This window comes from Phoxinus phoxinus (genome assembly GCF_949152265.1).
Source record: "Phoxinus phoxinus genome assembly, chromosome: 21".
NCBI lineage: Eukaryota > Metazoa > Chordata > Actinopteri > Cypriniformes > Leuciscidae > Phoxinus > Phoxinus phoxinus.
The window spans coordinates 29,564,957-29,585,806 of record NC_136896.1 but is presented as its reverse complement, the minus strand read 5'-3'; positions in this window follow the sequence as shown (position 1 = coordinate 29,585,806).

Sequence of the window (20,850 nt, the reverse complement as noted above, 5' to 3'; positions counted from 1 at the left end):
AACAGAGCATGTGGTCTGTCCAAGGTGGCAACGTTTTTACAATAAACTTGGCTGCCGTGGACATGGGAGGTCTCTTATATTGTGAGCCAGTTTATTGCCACAGAAACCCTGCAACACAAAACCCACCAACTTTATCAGTATCCAATACACAATCATAGAAAGCATTGATATTACTCCGCATTTTGGCACTGTTAACAATTCAATTGCTCTATTAGTCATTAAGTGGCGAGTGAGGAACTTTTTTTTTCTTCAGGCAATTTGTTCTCGGACGTTCCAGGAAACATTCTTGATGATGTGCTTCTGGATGATTCAGAAACCCCATCCATACATTGTGATTTCAATTACAAATCAGCAGAAACGTCTACCTCCTCTCATCCATGTTCACTGAATCGAGTCCGAACACGAGTCCAAGTGAGCAGCAATCAGGGTTTTCCTCGTATAATGGGCCTAACTGGGCCGAGTCCAACGGGGAATGAGGCATCTGTTTTTTTGGCGGTTTGGTAGTTTGGCTTAATGTGCTGAATGACCTCCAAGGGGTCAGTCCGTGACCCGCTTACATGAGTCAGCGAGGGAGAAAGCTCGTCCGTCGTCTCTATTGTTGAACACAACGGAAGGTTGCCTGGTCACTGCGCGGCCAGTAAAGACCAGTGGGAGACAGACGTGAGGTCTATAAGCACACGTGTTTACATACACTGTAGCCATGCAGAATGAGCTCAGAGCCAAATCAGTAGTTTTCTTTTTTTCACAAGCAGAAGGGAAAAATCACAGTTGTAATGAACCGGCAGTGCGGTTACGTTTGCAGAGCCGTGATGCAAGGGCAGTTTAGATTGTTGACTGATTATGAAACTAAATTAGGTAACGCTCTTGTTTAAACTAAATAATAAGTATAACAGTGGTATAAAAGTGCTTTGTATAGGCAAAAAATCTTTCAGGTTCATTAGTTAACATTTACTTGTTTTAAGCTTTGCATTGTTTTAGGGTTTGTGTATATGGATATTAATAAAGCCTCAAACCACATCCTTTGCCCTACAGTCTACATGCTTTCATAGACAACCTAGGAAGTCAGGGATGATCTTGTTTTTTTTTTTAAGTTTCGTTACAAGCTGTTCACACATTGGCAATAGAAAAGTCATTAATACATGGAAATTCTTATATATAGACCCTTTAAGAAACATTAACAAAAATTATTAAATGCTGTAAAAAATATATTGCTGATTATTAGTTCAAAATTGTGAATGCATTAATGTTAACAAATGAGACCATATAAAATAAAACACAAATTTGATATTTTAAGTACTTTCAGCTGCGGATGGCACAGACTATATTTGAAATGAACTCAATACAAAGAGTGTAATGTGCTAAATACTCAACTCTCAAAGCAATGATATATCTTCATTTTGTCATAGTTAGCAAATAAATTGTTCTGTTCGTTCACTGGATGGTCAGTAAGGAACTCAGTTTCTTCAGGCAATTTGTTATCAGATGCTTTAGGAAAACCAAAGAATATTAATATTATAAACCAAAGATAGCACATGCGTGCTTTGGATGATACATAAATTGTGATTTTAATAATAATAAAAAAAAATCTAGATCTACCGTTAATGATCTACTAGAGAAAATAAATTCTATATGAGACTGTAAGCCAGAATGTAAAAAAAAAATATGTGCTCAGTTTCTCTTTTTTTTATATATATAATAATAATATTAATAAATAACAATAAAATAATAATTGGTATAGGTCAAATTACTAGAAATATATAAATAAATAAAAATAAATGAAAAACTCTGATCATGCAGATGACTGGTCTTGCCGTGAGTAGTTTCATGAGTCATGTCACTAGTGGCCGCTCAGAATAGAGAAAAGTGCATAATGCCCCGGCACATTGCATTAATTGTGCATTCATGAAATTATCATACTATTTTATATGCACTGCTGTTGCTGATGGGTTAAACAGACCTAACCATCTGTGCGCACAAGTTCTTGGTGAACACCCAAAGTTTTCTGAGAAATGTAAAAAAAAAAAGTGAGAGTGAGTGGGTGTTTTTTTTTTTTTTTTTTTTTTTTTACAGATTTCAAGATTATAGAAATGGACTCTCTCGCTCCACTCTGGACTCTGTTAGCCAGATAAGTGCAGTAAACACATCATGGCAAGTGTCAGAGAGAATAACGTTTCTTGGGCCTGCATGTAGGTATGCTTATTTATGAAGAGTGGTTTGAAATTGAATTAAAGGGACACCTGAGAGCCGGAGCCCCTGGTCAGGCGCCCTCTGTTTACAGTGACACGAGCGCTAACCTGTGTGTCAGTCTTCACGTCTGCTATTAGCTGACAACCTCCAATGTACTTCAGGAATAAAGTGCTCTTAATGTGAAGCCGAGTAATAGCCACAGCCCAGATAATCAGATTTAAACCCAAAAAGCAGTTTTATCAGAGTGTTGATCTGCCAGGTGACGCACAATTTATTTATTTTTTCTCAGAGACAGATGATTGTAAGTTTGAGATTGTGTGGTTAAATGTAACAGATACTGCAGTGCCACCCCGTGGATTCAACCCTGTTTGTTCCCCATCTCCTCAACCTTATTCACCTTTCCTGAACTGGTAACTTCAAGTGTGCAAGGAACGCTGTTTTTACCACGATCTCGCAATTCTGACTTTTTCTGCAACTTTGAGTCTATATGTCACAATTCAGATAATAATTTGTTCCCTTGCTTTACTAAATCTTGGCCACATTGTAATAATTTGTTCCCTTGTTTTATGCCTGCAGACAGTGTGATATCAGCAATCGTATAATATCATTACAAATCACACTGTACAACGCTGATGTCTTAAACTTGTGTATGTAGATGTTCAATCATGACACAGATTTAACTGACTACAACACATCAGCATGTGCTGGTAAACAAATAGAGTAAGATGAATTGCACTTTGGCAATTGTGTTTTTTATGGGGAAAATAGGCCAACTTGCATGAGGTAATAGTTTAGCGCAATGTCGTAGCCTGACGTCGTCATACTCAGATTCTAGTCGAGAATGAGTCTGATACTTATGAAAGTAAACGAGTAGCAAAACTTGAGAGCACGTAGATGTGAATTTGAGAACTTGTACAATAAATATTTGTAATTGTATGCAAAAATTTACACTCACAGCTCTGATGTGAAAACCTGTCAAATAAAAATCTGAAGTTGAATGTTGAAATTTGTTCTCGCAGACAACAGTCACAAAACTGTATTCTGAATTTGAAGCTGCAGACAAGTAGTCACAGATGTGTAAAATGCCATTCACAGAAATACAATGGCAGACACAAACGTGTAATATATATTTGCACTTCTTCTTACAATCATATTCCCAGTACAACCTCAAATAGGCACTTGCAACTCCTCAAATCTGTCACTACAATTTCAAATTCCGCGCCTTGACTTTTGCTACTCTTTTGGCGATATATGAGGTGCAAAACTGACTTGTGCACTTGCAGATCAGTGGTGGCACGAGAGAAGGGGGGACGGGAGCTGGGGGTGTTTAAACTAAAGGAGCTGTTTTATTGGCTGGCGCATAGCCAATGAAATGGGACTTCTATTGTACGTAATGATGTCAAGAAACCCGCCTCCTCGTGGACGATCTGAACCGAAACCCGAAACCCGTGTTTCAACCGAACCAGGAAAGAAAATGCCTCTGCACTCAATTGGTTAGATCTACAACCAATCAGAGCAACAGAGTAAGTGACGTATGTTGAGCGACGCATAGTTGATCGCGGTTCTCTGTTCCTCTGTTAAAATGAATGCGCTGTCGAAATCTTCTATAACAGACGCGATGGCGGAATCTACACATCTCAATTCTCCAGCGGCAGCCATCTTTGTTGTAAACAAATTCAACCCAAGTGCTTTTTGGTGGCGTGGATGATTACGTTATAGTTGATCATCTGTCCATCATCGTATAAAGCCCGCCCTGACAATTTGATTGGTCCAAACAGCTCTGGTTCGAGCATAGTTGCTCCACAACGGATCAAGTCCAGACCGAACTTCCCGACCTCAAATGTTGTGGGCGGGGCTAAGTTCGGCTGGCATCCAGGCTAGCAATGTCGTGTTGATCAATTTCATGTTGCATTTTTATTGGCTAGTCGGTAGATATACAGTAGGTCGTAGCAGCAAACACACGGTGAGATGATCATGATAAAGTTCTGACACTGTCTGAATATTATCACTGACTATCTTTGGTCATCAGACCGTGATAATGGTCATCTTTGAACCTCTCACTGCACGACGTACGAGAATCACCACGATTCCTCATCTTTCATCTGGGACAGCCTACAATCATACAATGTGTACTTGGCATTAGTTAAATCAAAACGAGAGAAAGAATTAGGTCAATGTGGCCATGGTTTATTTGTCCGCATGTCGTGGGGCTCCGTACATTCATGTTGTTGCAAACTAGTATGGCTTTCTTTCTTGTGTATGCACAAAGAATTTAAAGCTGCAGTCGGCAAGTCTGGCAGATTGAGGGGACTTAGCCAAAATTGTGAATGTTTACAACTCTCATGCCTCTCCCCCACGACCACCGAGCACCCTCCCCTCGAGCTCGTCAGTGCGTGTGCACTTTTTCTCTCCGCCATCACGCGTCGTACAATCCAACACACCTGCGAACTTCAGGCGTGTGCATGTGATATTGTAACGTGTGCGAGGGGGGAGGGGGATCTGTGGCGTGTGCACGAACTGTGATTGACAGTCAGATCTCACACAGCCCTGCGCTGATTGGACGAACGGGAGCGGTGGCTTTTTGCAAAACATATAACAGGCTCTAGGTGGAGGTAGAAGCGCGGGTTTATGTTGTTCTGTCGGATTATAGTGCCGGTTTCAGTGAATATGATCAAAAAAATCCTGCCGACTTCAGCTTTAATGTTTTGAAGAATCTTCAAACTGGTCATTGCAACTTTCATGTATTTAACTGCAAGTATGGACATACAAACTAATTAATCATAAAATGAGTCTATAATGCTGTATTCCAAGTCTTCATACAGTAATTCAAACGATAGGTTTATGTGATGAATAGACTGCAATTCAAGCTGTTAAGGCCATTGCACACTTAGTCCGAAATTCGCATCCGAAATTTTCGCACGTTAAAAAATAAATACGACCTCACGTTATGTCAATCACGCTTGCACACTGCCTCCGAAACTTTCGTCCGTCATAAAAAAAATCGAAACGGGTTCGATTTTCTGCGTTGTTTGCATCCTTAACAAGCAGTTTGAATGGTGTTTGAATGGTGCTTTGACAATTCAGAGCCACCGAATCACGAATACGAAAAAACGCATAAGAAAATTTCGGACTCAGTGTGCAATTGCCTTTATTCATTGAAAATCTGTTCATTCAAAAACAACTGTGCTTGATTCGTTTTAGTCGGATTTGTGAACTGGATCAAAAGGTTCATGACTCAAAAGAATGATCTCCGATCTGGAAGTTCAATTTCCTAAGTTTAAGTTAAAATTATTCAGATTTATGGCTGAATTACATTGAAAAAGCCTGTTGGGTCTTTGTTTTATGGCGACTTTCCATAGACATTATATATATATATATATATATATATATATATATATAGAATATAGAATATACAGTTTATATATATATATATATATATATATATATATATATATATATATATATATATATATATATATATATATATATATATATATATATAAACTGTATATTCTATCCTCTGAACCTACCTATCACAGATTTTTTTTCTGCATTTTTTACATTCTCAGAAAACATAATTTTGTGTAATTCATAGGCCATTTACCCCATGGGGACCAAAAACATAGGGAATTTTTGTCCCCATAACATAGGGAATACACGAACCACACACACACACACACACACACACACGTTTGGTCTGTAAGTAAACAAGAGCTCTAACTATTGGCTAGGTATGCTCATTAGGAGACCTGAGAGACCTGAGCAGGATCAGGTTTTAATTGATTTTGTCTCTCTAAATTAGAGGAGGAAAGCTAAACAAGCACATTTGATTTAGTAGATCTAATTGGCTCTGTAAAAAGGAGCCTCTGTGATTTGATACTGTGTAAACGTCCGGGAACTGATTAAACTGACAATCATGGGGTTCTTCAGGAAAACTGGAGCACTGATAGAGCATAACCTCATAACGTCAGTAACGTCAAAGCAGTGCTTACACTGCTGCACAGATATAGTTACAGGGGTCCTATGATTCTTTGCTCTCTTTAGCATGTAATGTTGCTGTTTGAGTGTGAAACAGTATCACTGTTTCTGAACTCCTGAAACGCCTCCATTGTAGTCTTGAGTTTCTTCCGGGAACGAACACATCACAATATTCCTCATTTAAATAATTAATATGCAGAATAAAGGGGCGGGGCCTGGTTGAGTTAGTTAGTAGTGTGTTAAACTGGTGGTTATGGTAAGGGGCGGGACATTTCCTAAACACACTCGAAGCACTCGACCAATCACAACACACTGCTCCAGCCGACTGCTTCATAGAGACAGGAACTAAACAGAGCGTTACTGACAGACTGGGAAGAGAGGAGCCGCAACAATGGAGAATATGGGGAAAAATAATGTGTTTTTCAACATTAAAGCATGAAAATTTGTTCTAGAGCCAAAAACCAACAACAAAAAATCTCTCCATTACTGAAATGTGGCAATTTCATGATTTTATGGAAGTTCAATAGATCATAATCCTCACATAATTAATAATGCATGTGTATTTTGAGCAAAATTACAATGGTTTAAAGGAGTAACTGTGCAGCTGAATGAGTAAGTCACCTCTCGTACAGCGGGACCTTGGGTTCGAGAGGTTGCAGATTCAGGTTCAGTAAGACGCAGTGAAACGAAACATGAGGCGTAATTTCAGAGCCATCGGGGGAAATGAAACAGCACGACGACACGGCTCTGAGGAGAATTTATTGGGATGGCATCATGCACTGCTTGCACCCACTGAGAGGAGAGACTATGAAAAAGCTTTGAATTTATAACTCCCTGATCCGCTTTTAAATATGTTGAATTTTCGTTGACTCGAATGTTCGGGTTTTTGTCACAGTGGGTCTGTTTTCTGTCTATAAATCTCACAGCCAGTTTCTTTTTCCCCCCCTCCATGTTTCATTGCCTTAATTCACTTTAGTCATAATTGGATCAAGACTACTTAATGCAAAATTGATCTGAGCATTTTAGTGCCAAAACGGTAATTTTATATGCTATAAATTATTAGGAAAAAACAAATCAAGGAGTCTTAATGTCTTATATATCAGTGATCAAAATGAAACAAGTTCTCTTTATTTTATTTTATTATATATAACATTATCATTTAATATGAATTTAAAATATTTTATTTAAACTTCATTTTGAAAAAAAGCACACACTTACAATTTAAAATAGTTGTTTTCTATCTGAATATATGTTAAACTGTAATTTATTCCTGTGATGAAAGCTGAATTTTCAGCATCATTACTCCAGTCTTCAGTGTCACATGATCCTTCAGAAATCAGTATAATATGATGATCTGAAACATTTCTGATTATTATCAGTGTTGATATTATTATTTTTTTTATTATATGGAAAGCAATTATTTTAAATATGAATATTTTGTAGCATTATGAATATCTTAATAATTTTTGATCATTTTAATGCGTCCTTGCTGAATAAAATAATTTATTTATTGGGGTCTTACTGACCCCAAACTGTTGAAAGGTGGTGTATAATGTTACAAAAGCTTTCTATTTCAGATCAACGCTGGTCATTTGAACTTTCTATTCATCAAAGAATCCTGAAAAAAAGTATACACTGTTTTCAACATTGATAATAATGATAAATGTGTCTTGAGCATCAAATCATCATATTATACTGATTTCTGAAGGATCATGTGACACTGAAGACTGGAGTAATGATGCTGAACATTCAGCTTTGATCACAGGAATAAATTACACTTTACTATTCACATAGAAAACAGATATTTAACATTTTTAAAAATCTTACCGATCTAAAACTTTTGAAAGGCATGAAATATGAAAATAAAATATGATGTAAAAAGAACAAAAAAATGGTCTGCGACTTTTGGATCCTTCTTTTACTCCTCCAAAAATATAACTGGAAGCACAACATGGAAACACATACGATGCTCAAACAATCATTTTAAAAGTTTTTTTTTTTTTTATGTTGTTTTAAGTATTAAACCGAAATAAATTCATTCACATTATACATTCACAACTGTTTTTGCTAAATGTTGCATGACGTTACCTTTTCCCCAACACATTTTTCATATAATATACTGTAGCAGAAGCATTTAAAGTTAATGCATCCAGAACATGTCTCCCGACTTTAAATAGTCCAGATGATCAATGTCCCTTTGGCTTGATGGATGCGGATCTTTTGGTCCATTTTAGGCTCGTTTCGTGTCCCCTTTCAAAAACACACCTTGCTTTCTTTCTCCTCTACTCCCTCTTCTGTCCATCACACTTCTGTTGATTTTGTGGTTTCCAAAATTGGGCCTTGGCTCCAGTTGGGTGTGTTACCACGGCAACCCTGGAGCTTATCTGCTACCAGCTTTTTGGAAACCAAACAACACGGCCTTTCAAACGTGTTTGACTTTCCAAAAACCTGTCATAGCCGGCCAAGAAGCAATAAATACACATGCTGCATGCATAAACATATTTCATATATTCATACACTGCTGGGTCCATTACCGCTGGACATGTTCTATGAGTGGATGTTAATGTAGGTCTTTCCGTGTGGTACCTTGTAATCATACACTGATTACCCAGCAAAGACATATTTATAAACACAAACAATCTCTCATTCCTCAAGCTCAGGAATACAGTAATGCATTCAAGCTTCCCTCGACATGGGGTGTCCTCCGGTGTGAGACACGTCCACCTCGCCAACTGAGAGATCTGCAGGAAAACAGGCTTGTGTTAGTTGTGTATGTGCTGACTCAGGAATTAAAGGCTGTTTATGATCTTTGGATGGACTTCAAACCCTTGAGGGAGAGGAAAAAAATGAACAAACACGTGATAATGATAATGTTCTCATTGATTGGCATTAATCACGTCAGGCGTCAGGAGACTGATATAATAAACTAAGAAATTAAGAGTTTGTTGTGAGTTTACACTGTAGTCTTATCAAAGACTTGCAATATTATGCAGATGTGTGTGTGTGTGTGTGTGTGCGTGCGTGCGTGCGTGCGTGTGTGTGTGAGTGTGTGTGTGTGCGTGTGTGTGTGTGTCTGTGTGTAAATTAAATTTGTGTAAATGACACGAAATGCCATCCGATCTGCTCTGATGTCAAATATTAAATGTATATTTATAAAAAAAAAAAAAAAAAAAAGATAATGCCAATAAATTGATGCCACAATAATGTCATTGTTCTAGGTTCAAATTTAATCATAAAAAAAATCCCCTATAATGCTGAAATTATCTACAGAACAACATGTTTAATGCTTACAGTACAGAAAAGCAAATCAGATCCACAAGGTAGGGTTGCCCTGCAAATACTGCAAATATATAATATTTTAAAATACAAATATTTATGAGATATATATGCCATTCAAAAGTGTGAGGTCTGCACATACAGAGATGGAGTTTGCTGTGAGCATTTACTGTGAAATCTCCAGATCATGAGCTGTCCGTATGAACACAGCGCTGTGCTTCATATGAAACACGACAATATCGTTTCATAACTGCACGAAATACACACAATGCTGTGTGTGTCAGCTCTCTGACGGAGAGAAGAGAGAGCAAGAGAAGAGGAGGAAAGGTGAGAGGGATCAGGAAATTACAGATTGAATCAGAGCTAGAAAAACTCTTGTATAGATCTACAATAGAAATACATTTTAGCCTATACCTGACCTGGACGACTCAAACTCTGTTGTTGCGATCCCAAATGTTATGGTAGCTCAACTGAATCAGAGCTAACTTAAGCAAGCAAGGCTTCATGCTAGGCTAAGGTCTTGAACTCATTTACACATTAGCTACGCAAACCCCCAGGTGAAGTATTCTGCTCTCTTGACAATAAGTTGGGAGAGGGTTACATCACGACAGGAAAGCAGAGAGTTTCTCAGAAGAAGAAAACATGGCCGTCCTGCGACAGACCCGCTCCTGTGGAGATCACACTGCTCTGGGGAAAACAAGCTGGCAGTTTCTGCATTTTTCTCAATTATATCAGAGAAAGTATGAGGACAGGAGGAAAGTGGAATTGAAGGAATCATCTCGGCTGTAGAGAAACACATTTTTACCCGTCAGACTCGTACAGCGCTCTCACCCATCATCTCACCCTCTCGAACGCCTCATTACACACATCATGCTGAACTGCGTCTCATCTATCTGAACACTCATCTTCATTTACTGGCCCGCTGTATTACAACACACACATACTGTTTATTGCAGCGGTTACGCTTTATTTTAAGATGTCAGTATTACAGTGTGATTATGCATTTAAGTACGGAGTAATAAATAATAATTAACTACATGTATTTATTATAGGATTAAGGTTTGGTTAATTGCATGTAATTATGCATAATTTATAGTAATGTGTAACGTGTGTAACGTAACAATGACACTTAAATAAAGTGTTACCAACTGTTTTAATATATTTAAAGTGTAATTTATTCCTGTGATGAAAGCTGAATTTTCAGCATCATTACTCCAGTCTTCAGTGCCACATGATCCTTCAGAAATCAGTATAATATGATGATTTGATGCTCAATAAACAATTATGATTATTTTCTATGATTCATAACCCCCCCAGAAAATAAATTTTCTGTCATTTTTTAATCCATGTAATGTTAAGCCATCGAACATGGTATTAAATATCAATATTGTATCAAACTATATTGCTTTGTTTCAAAATTCCAGTATTGTGACAACAATACTTCTCTTTTATACTGTAAACCCTAACGCTCAAAACGAACTTAAATGGTTTGAGTAGGACAAACTTAAACTAATTAGTTCAGTCAAATGAACTTTTATGAGTATTTAGCACTTTCTTTTTCTTTCAAGTTCACAGAACTGATGTATTTTAAGTAATCTGAACTGTTTCATTGTTTTGAGTTTTATGAAATTATATCTTTTAATTTAGACGAACTTAAGTTTCACTGAAACGGCTGGGATGTCTATTTCCCAGCATGCTTTGCCGATGGCACTCAAGAGGGAGAGTAAATGCTAAAATTAAGTGTAATATTTTTTTTTTTGTGTGTGCCAGACTAATGTTAAGTGGGAGAGATTAATGTTTTGTTTTGCTAATTTAGAAGAATTTCTGTTAATGTTGGTGTTAGGATAGTTACCATCATGGTGACGAGTGGAGCATGATCTTGATATGAGAGCTAATATTATCTTTATATTGTTGCGCTCATACAGCAAGTGCTTCTGTATAACATACTATTGCTAATATGTTAGCAAATTAGTATATTAGTGGATTAGCTTGTTAAAGCTAAATAGGTTTATATAATAAAAGTGTTCACATTGAGATTACATGAACGCTTTAATTTAATTGTATGAATTATTGTACATATACATTTTAATTGTTCATAACTTGAAATGTTTAATTACGAAATAAAAAATCTGCTAGTTCTGCTTACTTAAACGTTGAATTTCAGAACTTAAAAAAGTCGATTGACATAAATGTTTTGAGTTCTGCCAACTTATTCGGGTTTACAGAAGGCAAAAACCCATTAAAAAATGTACAAAACTGTGTTCTCATGACATCCTGACTTTTTTTCCCAGCATTTTCTGTAAAATGTTGGTGTGAATGTGTGGAATGCATTAAACAGAACTACAGTATTATTATCGATGGCCGAAAGATTGATAAAACGAGCCAAAATATGTCACGAACGAACATGGAAGGAGAAGCTGAAAACTTTGAGAACGAGCCTTCAAATGCTGTGTAAATCTTCAGAGCTTTCTTGACATATGTAGAGTAAAGGAAGGCTTGTTTAAAACTCCTTTTCTCTTCCTTTCATCTGTTCCTGAGTCTCTTTCTCCTCACTAGCTCTCTAGCTGTCAGTCTCAAAGTGTCACTCTCTCCCTCCCTTTATCTAGTGTGGCGAGATGCCCGGCGTTGCGCCTGATATATGGTGTTTAGTTTGGTTTAACTCCTGGCTGGGTAAGAACTTGGTTAAAAGCTCGAGCTCGTTCATTACCTGGCAGGAAAAGGAGTAGACAGCTCCTGTGCATTATGTCATATGTAGCCGGGCTCCAGTACTTAAAAGCACCTTGATGATGGACAAAAAAATAACAAAAACAGACTCGCACATATAGGATGTAAGTGCACACGCATAGAGAAAACACCGTTCATCTACAAAACAAAAGCAGAAAGTATGACAAACTGACAAAAAAAATAAACAGATCATAAAAAGTGAATCATAAAACACACACTGAGGCCATTTCATATGTTTTAACTTTTTGACCAATGCATTTGTAGTCTGTCTGTGCCTTGAGATTGATTTCAGTTTACATAAAAGCAAGACTAAAGAGATTGCGTAGATTGCGTTTTGATGGCATTTTGAGTTGCTCCAGAATATGTCCCATCATTCACGGCGGGTTAAAAGGCAGACACTAAGGCGAGCGCAGGTCATTCATTTATTAAAGAGGCCGAGGGAGAGAGTGAGAAGGAAAACAAAAGCATGATGAGGGAAAGGGATAAAAAAACGGGGAAATGTGGAGGAGAAGTTCAAATGGAGTTGTTCTTTTCATGGACGGGTTGCCAAAGCCATGATTGGTTCTCTCAATGTGTTATTTCAGACATTTATCCACTTTTCATGCTCAGCCACAGGGTCTAATTCATCTTTTTTTGGTCTCTCTCTCTCTGTGTATGTGTCTCCCACTCCCCACCGCATGAACTGTATCACAGACATTTTCTTTCTCTGAAAAACAGTCACCTCAAACCACAACCTGAACCATGTACTCACAAACACACACGTACACACACACACACACAATGACAGCAAACGTCCTGGACATGTGACAGTAATGTATATATATACTCATTAAGAATTTGGGTTCAGTACATTAATTTTTAATACTTTGAATCAACAAGGATGCATGAAATTGATCAAAAGTGACAGAAAATACATTTATAATGTTAAATAAATGTTGCTATTTTGAACTTTCTATTCATCAAAGGATCCTGAACAAAATGTATCACGGTTTCCACAAAAATATCAAGCAGCACAACGCTTTTCAACACTGATAATAATCATAAATGTTTCTTGATTTTAAAAAGCTGAAAATCTTCCTAACTCACAGTGATATGTATCTCTTGTGATCGTATAAAGAGGTCACGACAAATCAAATTTGCCTTGATCTTTTGCCATATAAAAGATCATTGTACCATATAAACATTCTTCAAGTTCCAGAGCTTAAAACATCCTCATTATAAATAACGCATTTATTTAATTAAAGGGGCTATGTGGAGTTTTCAGCGGCATCTAGCGGTGATGTTTCAGATTGCAACCAATACGTTTACAAGCGAGTGTAAATATTTTTTTTTATCATTATGTGGAGTTTGTGTTGGAGTCTGTGTTGTGCTAGTCGTTTCCTAGTATTAGCAGACTCCATGTCATAAAGTTGCAGTGTCGTCGCTGTTGAGTGCAGTCAGTAGATGAGGCGAGAGGCGAGACGCTCGGGAGCGCGCGTGCAGGTATCACTCACGGCACTGGATTTCGCGGCAAATCCGACCCGGAGACTTCAGATTGAAATAAGAATACTTGCTTTCAGAGGTAATAGCAAAACCCGCCAAATGGATCATTTTATTGTGAGATTACAACCCCTTCACACACAGGCAATAAAAAATTTATTCATTTTAGTAGAAAAACTACACATAGAACCTTTAAGTTCCAAAAATGTCTGGTTTAGATGTTGCGGGATCTGTGAATATTTTAAAATCATAACACCAGTCACTTAACGGTTGGCATTCGCTTACATTGGATGTGAGAGTTGCGTGAAAAGCAAACAGAACACATTATAGCTGCGTTTTCATTACAGATTTGTGCAAAACTTTTGTGATATTTTCTAAATGTCGATAAAAAACTGTTGAGAAATTAAACGTTTTTATTAACCGATGTTACTCGACTAAAACCGAATCTAAAGGAACATGTTAAAATAATAATAAACAAATCTGTCATGACCCCCTTTATGAATAACGTTTTAATATGAACAATATATATATATTACATTCAAAAAAGTTATCTTTTAGGCCATAGCTAAGCATTATTGATTTGAATTAGTATTATATTAAAAAGTAATCTATAGCAAGTCTCCAATTAAAAACTGTGTATTTATGATCTATTGCAAAACTATTTCATCAGGGGCGATGCGCTATAAATGCTTTAAACGGGTAAAGCAATAGTGCATGATAGTTTCAAACATTGTGCAGAAAGAAGAAAAAAACCTGGAAAACACATTTTCTGACAGATTTAGTGAAGAATCTGTGTGCTAAATGCCTTTGCTGTGGGCTGGTCCTGCTGTCTGGCAGTAAACTGGTGTGTGTGTGTGTGTGTGTGTGTGTGTGTGTGTGTGTGTGTGTGTGTGTGTGTGTGTGTGTGTGTGTGTGTGTGTGTGTGTGTGTGTGTGTGTGTGTGTGTGTGTGTGTGTGTGTGTGTGTGCGTGACAAGATGATGAGCTAAAGCCCGAGAAATAACCACCAACTGAGGGAATGCTAGAAGCTTGTCCATCACATCACAGTCAGCCATGCGTTCGACACTGCAGGTCTGAGCCGTGTGACTGACTGTCAATCACACACACACACACACACACACACACACACACACACACACACACACACACACACACACACACACACACACACGCCTGGTGTTCCTCGCTGCACAATATTACAAGTCTGGTCCAATCGTCCATGTCTGGGAGAGATGTAAGGGTGAGGGAGGGATATAATAAGGCCTGTGCTCGGAGAGGCGACCTGGAGCACCAATACTGTAATAATAGTCCCTCTCTGTCAGCAGGACCGTGTGAAAACAAATTAGCCCAATGATTAATGGATGGGAATAACAGCTCACAGAATGCCAGAGGAGGAGAGAAACCCAGTGAGGAAAAGACCCAACACCTTGTCTTATGTGAACACACACACACGTGTATGTTGTGTGTTCATTATGGCGACTTTTCATATACATAATGATTTTTATACTGTACAAACTGAACATTCTATCACCTTCCCCTAAAGCTACTCATCACAGAAAACTTTCTGCATTTTTACATTTTCAAAAAACATCCATTAGTCTGAATTATAAGCTGTTTTCCACATGGGGACCAAATGTCCACACAAGAACAAGGATTTCTTGCCATCTTTGTGGGGACATTTGTCCCCTTAATGTAAGGTTTATCTGGACCCCCCAACACACACACACACACACACATACATACGCACGCACGTACACACGCACACACACACCTCTGAGGGGCTGTTTACAGGACACCGTTTTCAACTAAAAACTTTAAACTTTGTATGTGTTTTGGCCGGTCTTTTACACGACAACAGCGTTTTGGGTTCCTTGAAAACACAAACTTTTGAAAATTGCTTTCAAAACGCAAGTTTCCGTGTAACCAACCCGATCTCACGGCAATTCATACGAATTTACGAGGTGGCTAATTCGTACCAATTCATACGACTCTCACATACCATTTTTGCTAAAGCGTACATATTTTACGAGTTGCCAAATTTGTATGAATTCGTACAAATGACGACCCCTGACCCCGCCCCTAAACCTACCTATCACGTGGGTTTAGTTTAGACCAATGGGGTAATCCATCCGCCGGAAACCGAAGCTTCCCCGGGCGCCGCCATTGATTAGCAGAACATCACCTGCTGTTAGCACTCCATTGACTCCCATTCATTTTGGCTTCACTTTGACAGTGAATAACTTTAAATCTGAGGCGTCCAAAGACTCCATTTGTCCATTATTTATTTCTAAGGCTCCATTACCTTGTATCTTACGATATGACCCCGTAAAAATAGGCTAACGATTGCGTCATAACCACTCGACTCTCTGTCGCACAGTCGAGAAATGACCGTATAGACCGATGGAGAAGCTCACGGGCAATCGGGGGGACGTGGAGGCATAAAGTCTGATAAAGTCAAGGCAGAAGCCCACAGAGAGAGATAAAGTTGCTCCCGCTGCTAGCTCATGGACAGCTCATGCTCACGCTCTCCGTCTCTGAGAGATTCGGAAGGGAATGATTCAGATTTCTCTCGGCACAGCGACTAGAAGACTCATGTCACATCTCGGTCGTCAAGCTCAGTTTGAGCCTTGTACGCCTGGCGATCAGGAAGTGATGCTTCTAATGGGCTTCACTTTTCTCCGTTAAAATCTATGGGGTCGCTGTGTCCATCTTATATACTGTCTATGGTTTAAACAAATCGTACGAATTAGCCGCCTTTTAATCACTCGTACAAATAGGTCGTGAGATAGCGTTGGTGTAACCAACAAAAACGTGAATCTCTGAAGACGATGATGTCATGCATATGCGTATAACGTGTTCTATCTATACGGTTTAATCGCCGTAATGGCAGCAGAATACAGCGGTTTCAGTTTAATCGTTTTCGCGGATCCGCGTGAATGGGGATCGGTTTGACAATGGTGTCGTGTGTACGCGGAAAACTCAAATGAAAAACTTCTCTGTTTATCGTTGTCGTGTAAACATACCCTGAATGAGGACTTTATATATCAACTATATATGATATAAATAAACCGCAGACTTTATATATAAACTATTTTAAATAAAGCTCATTATAATTACTACAGTCAAACCCTAACCCAATCTCTAAAAGAGAAACGTTTATTTTTATTTTTGCATTCTTCAGTAAATGAAGAATAACAAATTTTATTTCAATAAATTACAAATTTTATTTAAAACTTCATTATAATAATTTGCAACTTTATAGTCATATGACAAATTAAATTAACATAAAACAGTTTTTCCCTGTAAACCTTATCTCCCATAGTTATTGCCCTCGAAGATATTTATTTTAAATGTATTTAATCCTATTAAATATTTAATAAATGTATTCTAAAAATTTAGCTAATAACCCTATACAATCACGTTGTTAGTGGGAACATATATATTTGTAATAAATTTGTTAAACATGAAACATTATTTTTATAAACATTTAATTAATTTATTTTATACATTTAATCAAACACCACACTACACATATAATTGAAAATTGCTATTTTAATTTTAACTTAGTAATTTGTATAGTCATGCTCTAACTAAATTAATAGAAAACCACTTTTTATGAATCACATTTCACATTTGAGAACATTAAAATCACTAAGCCAGTTATTTTTACCAGTAAAAATGTCCTTCCTTCTGATACAAACAGTGACAATAAAAATATGATAAAAGAATGTTCAATAAATAATTGCATTATCAAAAAAAAAATCATAATAAATAATTATTAATAATAATGTAATCTTGGGATCTTGATTACAAAATCCAACTAACATTCACCATACAGAGTTGGAACTATTCAATTTACCGAAACTGATTTGTCATTCCTGAAGAGATTTGCCATAATAAAACTTGATTTTACATTTAAATAACCCATAACTGATGAACAAACGCTGCCAATCTCACATCATCATCATAACCACATCTGTTCATCGCTCATTTAGACACGGAGGCCACAAAGCGTCTCAAAGTTCCCTCTCAAGTGCAGGACCGTCGAGAGGAATACAGCAGATGCAAATGTAAAGCAATAAATGTAGCAGACATTTCAATTCCATTCATTTAACATCTGTTCCCACCACAATCACATTACGGCTCAGTAATGGAGTCTGTGCGCTGCTTTGCCCAAGTTTGTTTTAGCCTCCTTGGGGGTGCAGTGAGCTCGGACCCGGGCTATAAAACAAAATCAAACTATATAAAAGCCATATAACAGAGCACAGACATTTAGCCATTTTGAATCTTTCATTTGAGATAGACAAGGGCTTGTGTGAGAAGGGGCACACGACTCTAGGGCCATTTAAATCAACAATAATATTTGGACAGAGAGCCATGGCATGAGCTGAGCAGGTTTCCCGGGAGAAATAAGGGCTGGAGGAACGGAGGAATGGAGGAATGGAGGGAGGCGAGTCAAAGTGGTGCACGATGACAGGCAGGGGGCAGACGGAGATGACAGACATTGCATTTCAGCGGCACTTCTCGACACCAGTGTGTGTGTGTGTGTGTGTGTGTGTGTGTGTGTGTGTGTGTGTGTGTGTGTGTGTGTGTGTGTGTGTGTGTGTGTGTGTGTGTGTGTGTTGTGGAGGCTCTTCTCTCTGCTGTGGCCCACACAAGGCTCGACTCTCTACTCAAATATACACTGCTGAACTCATTTGTTGCACTCCTGTTACACTAAAAAATTAGGTGTTCATAGAACCTGAAAATGCTCTCTCTCTCTCTCTCTCTCTCTCTCTCTCTCTCTCTCTCTCTCTCTCTTTCTCTCTCTCTCTCTCTCTGCGTGTTGTGTGTGTGTGTAACTCTAGTTAGCCTACAGAAGCATATTCAATACATACAATAATTTAAAAGGTTAACCAGATCAAAACTTTGCTGATAATCCTGTTGCACACAATCTACAGTCCTTCTGTCGCCTGATTGATCGTTTCAAAGTATACTTGTAAAAACGTCCACCTACCGGTTGTGGTACACGTGTCTTCTTGCTGTGAAAATTATTTTATAAAGTAAACATAAGACAAACTGTAATGTTGTCAGTAATATTTCAAGATTAACTTATACTGGACTGAGCAACTTAGATTTACTTGATGATCCACACATCATTCTTGAGGATATATAAAAACAGCCTAAGCTGGTTTGCTGGTCTTATGGTCTCAGACGTGATCTGGTCTATTGGCCGCCCATCACCTGAACCAGTTAAACACCAGCTTAGCCCAGCTGAAGACCATCTTAGCCCAGCTGAAGACCATCTTAGCCCAGCTGAAGACCATCTTAAACCAGCTGAAGACCATCTTAGCCCAGCTGAAGACCAGTTAAGCCTAGCTGAAGACCATCTTAGCCCAGCTGAAGACCATCTTAGCCCAGCTGAAGACCATCTTAAACCAGCTGAAGATCTTAAACCAGCTGAAGATCTTAAACCAGCTGAAGACCATCTTAAACCAGCTGAAGACCATCTTAGCCCAGCTGAAGACCATCTTAGCCCAGCTGAAGACCATCTTAAACCAGCTGAAGACCATCTTAGCCCAGCTGAAGACCAGTTAAGCCTAGCTGAAGACCATCTTAGCCCAGCTGAAGACCATCTTAGCCCAGCTGAAGATCTTAAACCAGCTGAAGATCTTAAACCAGCTGAAGATCTTAAACCAGCTGAAGACCATCTTAAACCAGCTGAAGGCCATCTTAGCCCAACAGCTGAAGACCATCTTAGCCCAGCTGAAGACCATCTTAGCCCAGCTGAAGACCATCTTAGCCCAGCTGAAGACCATCTTAGCCCAGCTGAAGACCATCTTAGCCCAGCTGAAGACCATCTTAGCCCAGCTGAAGACCATCTTAAACCAGCTGAAGACCATCTTAGCCCAGCTGAAGACCATCTTAGCCCAGCTGAAGACCATCTTAGCCCAGCTGAAGACCATCTTAAACCAGCTGAAGACCATCTTAGCCCAGCTGAAGACCATCTTAAACCAGCTGAAGACCATCTTAGCCCAGCTGAAGACCATCTTAAACCAGCTGAAGACCATCTTAGCCCAGCTGAAGACCATCTTAGCCCAGCTGAAGACCATCTTAGCCCAGCTGAAGACCATCTTAGCCCAGCTGAAGACCATCTTAGCCCAGCTGAAGACCATCTTAGCCCAGCTGAAGACCATCTTAAACCAGCTGAAGACCATCTTAGCCCAGCTGAAGACCATCTTAGCCCAGCTGAAGACCATCTTAAACCAGCTGAAGACTATCTTAGCCCAGCTGAAGACCATCTTAAACCAGCTGAAGACCATCTTAAACCAGCTGAAGACCATCTTAGCCCAGCTGAAGACCATCTTAGCCCAGCTGAAGACCATCTTAAACCAGCTGAAGACCATCTTAGCCCAGCTGAAGACCATCTTAGCCCAGCTGAAGACCATCTTAGCCCAGCTGAAGACCATCTTAGCCCAGCTGAAGACCATCTTAAACCAGCTGAAGACCATCTTAGCCCAGCTGAAGACCATATTAAACCAGCTAGACCAGCTTATGTTTAAGCATTTCCCCCTGTATTGCTTCAGCACATATATTACACAAGAAATGTACAGAGAATGAATATTCATATTCATCATATAGACACTTATAGGAAATAAAAGATGGACACCTTAAAAATAAGCAAACCTAAAGACATGGTATGAAACAAAATGGTAACATTTACTAAATAATAATATTGTTTAATGAAGGTGAAACTATTTTAACTATTCACTAGGAAGATGAGAACTGGGACGAAACCGCAAAACCATTTTTCAGTGTACGTCTATTTGAACAAAAAAAAAATTCATGAATTCACTAACAAACTCGCTTGCTGGTTCACAGTGCATCAACAGAAACCTTGCATCAAATTGCATTACTTTCGATTCCTGAAAACTGCTCGAACTAAAGCAAATTTTTGGTGTTTTTTTCAGCATTATTTATCATTTTATAGTATATGGCTCTATTACACCTCATAGCCTCTGTAAGGCTAAGTGTGTGTTCATGCACATGTTTTTCAGACTCCCTTCAGGGTCGAGTACAGCATGCACAGTCCGTTGCCAAATTTCAGCCTATGAACCAGCTCTGTTTTTGCCAGCTCACCTCAGAGGGCACGAGCCCACCTCAGTAAAACTAAACCTCAGGAGGAAGTTGGAGCGCCATGCAGTCAATACTTCTGATTACATGAGCA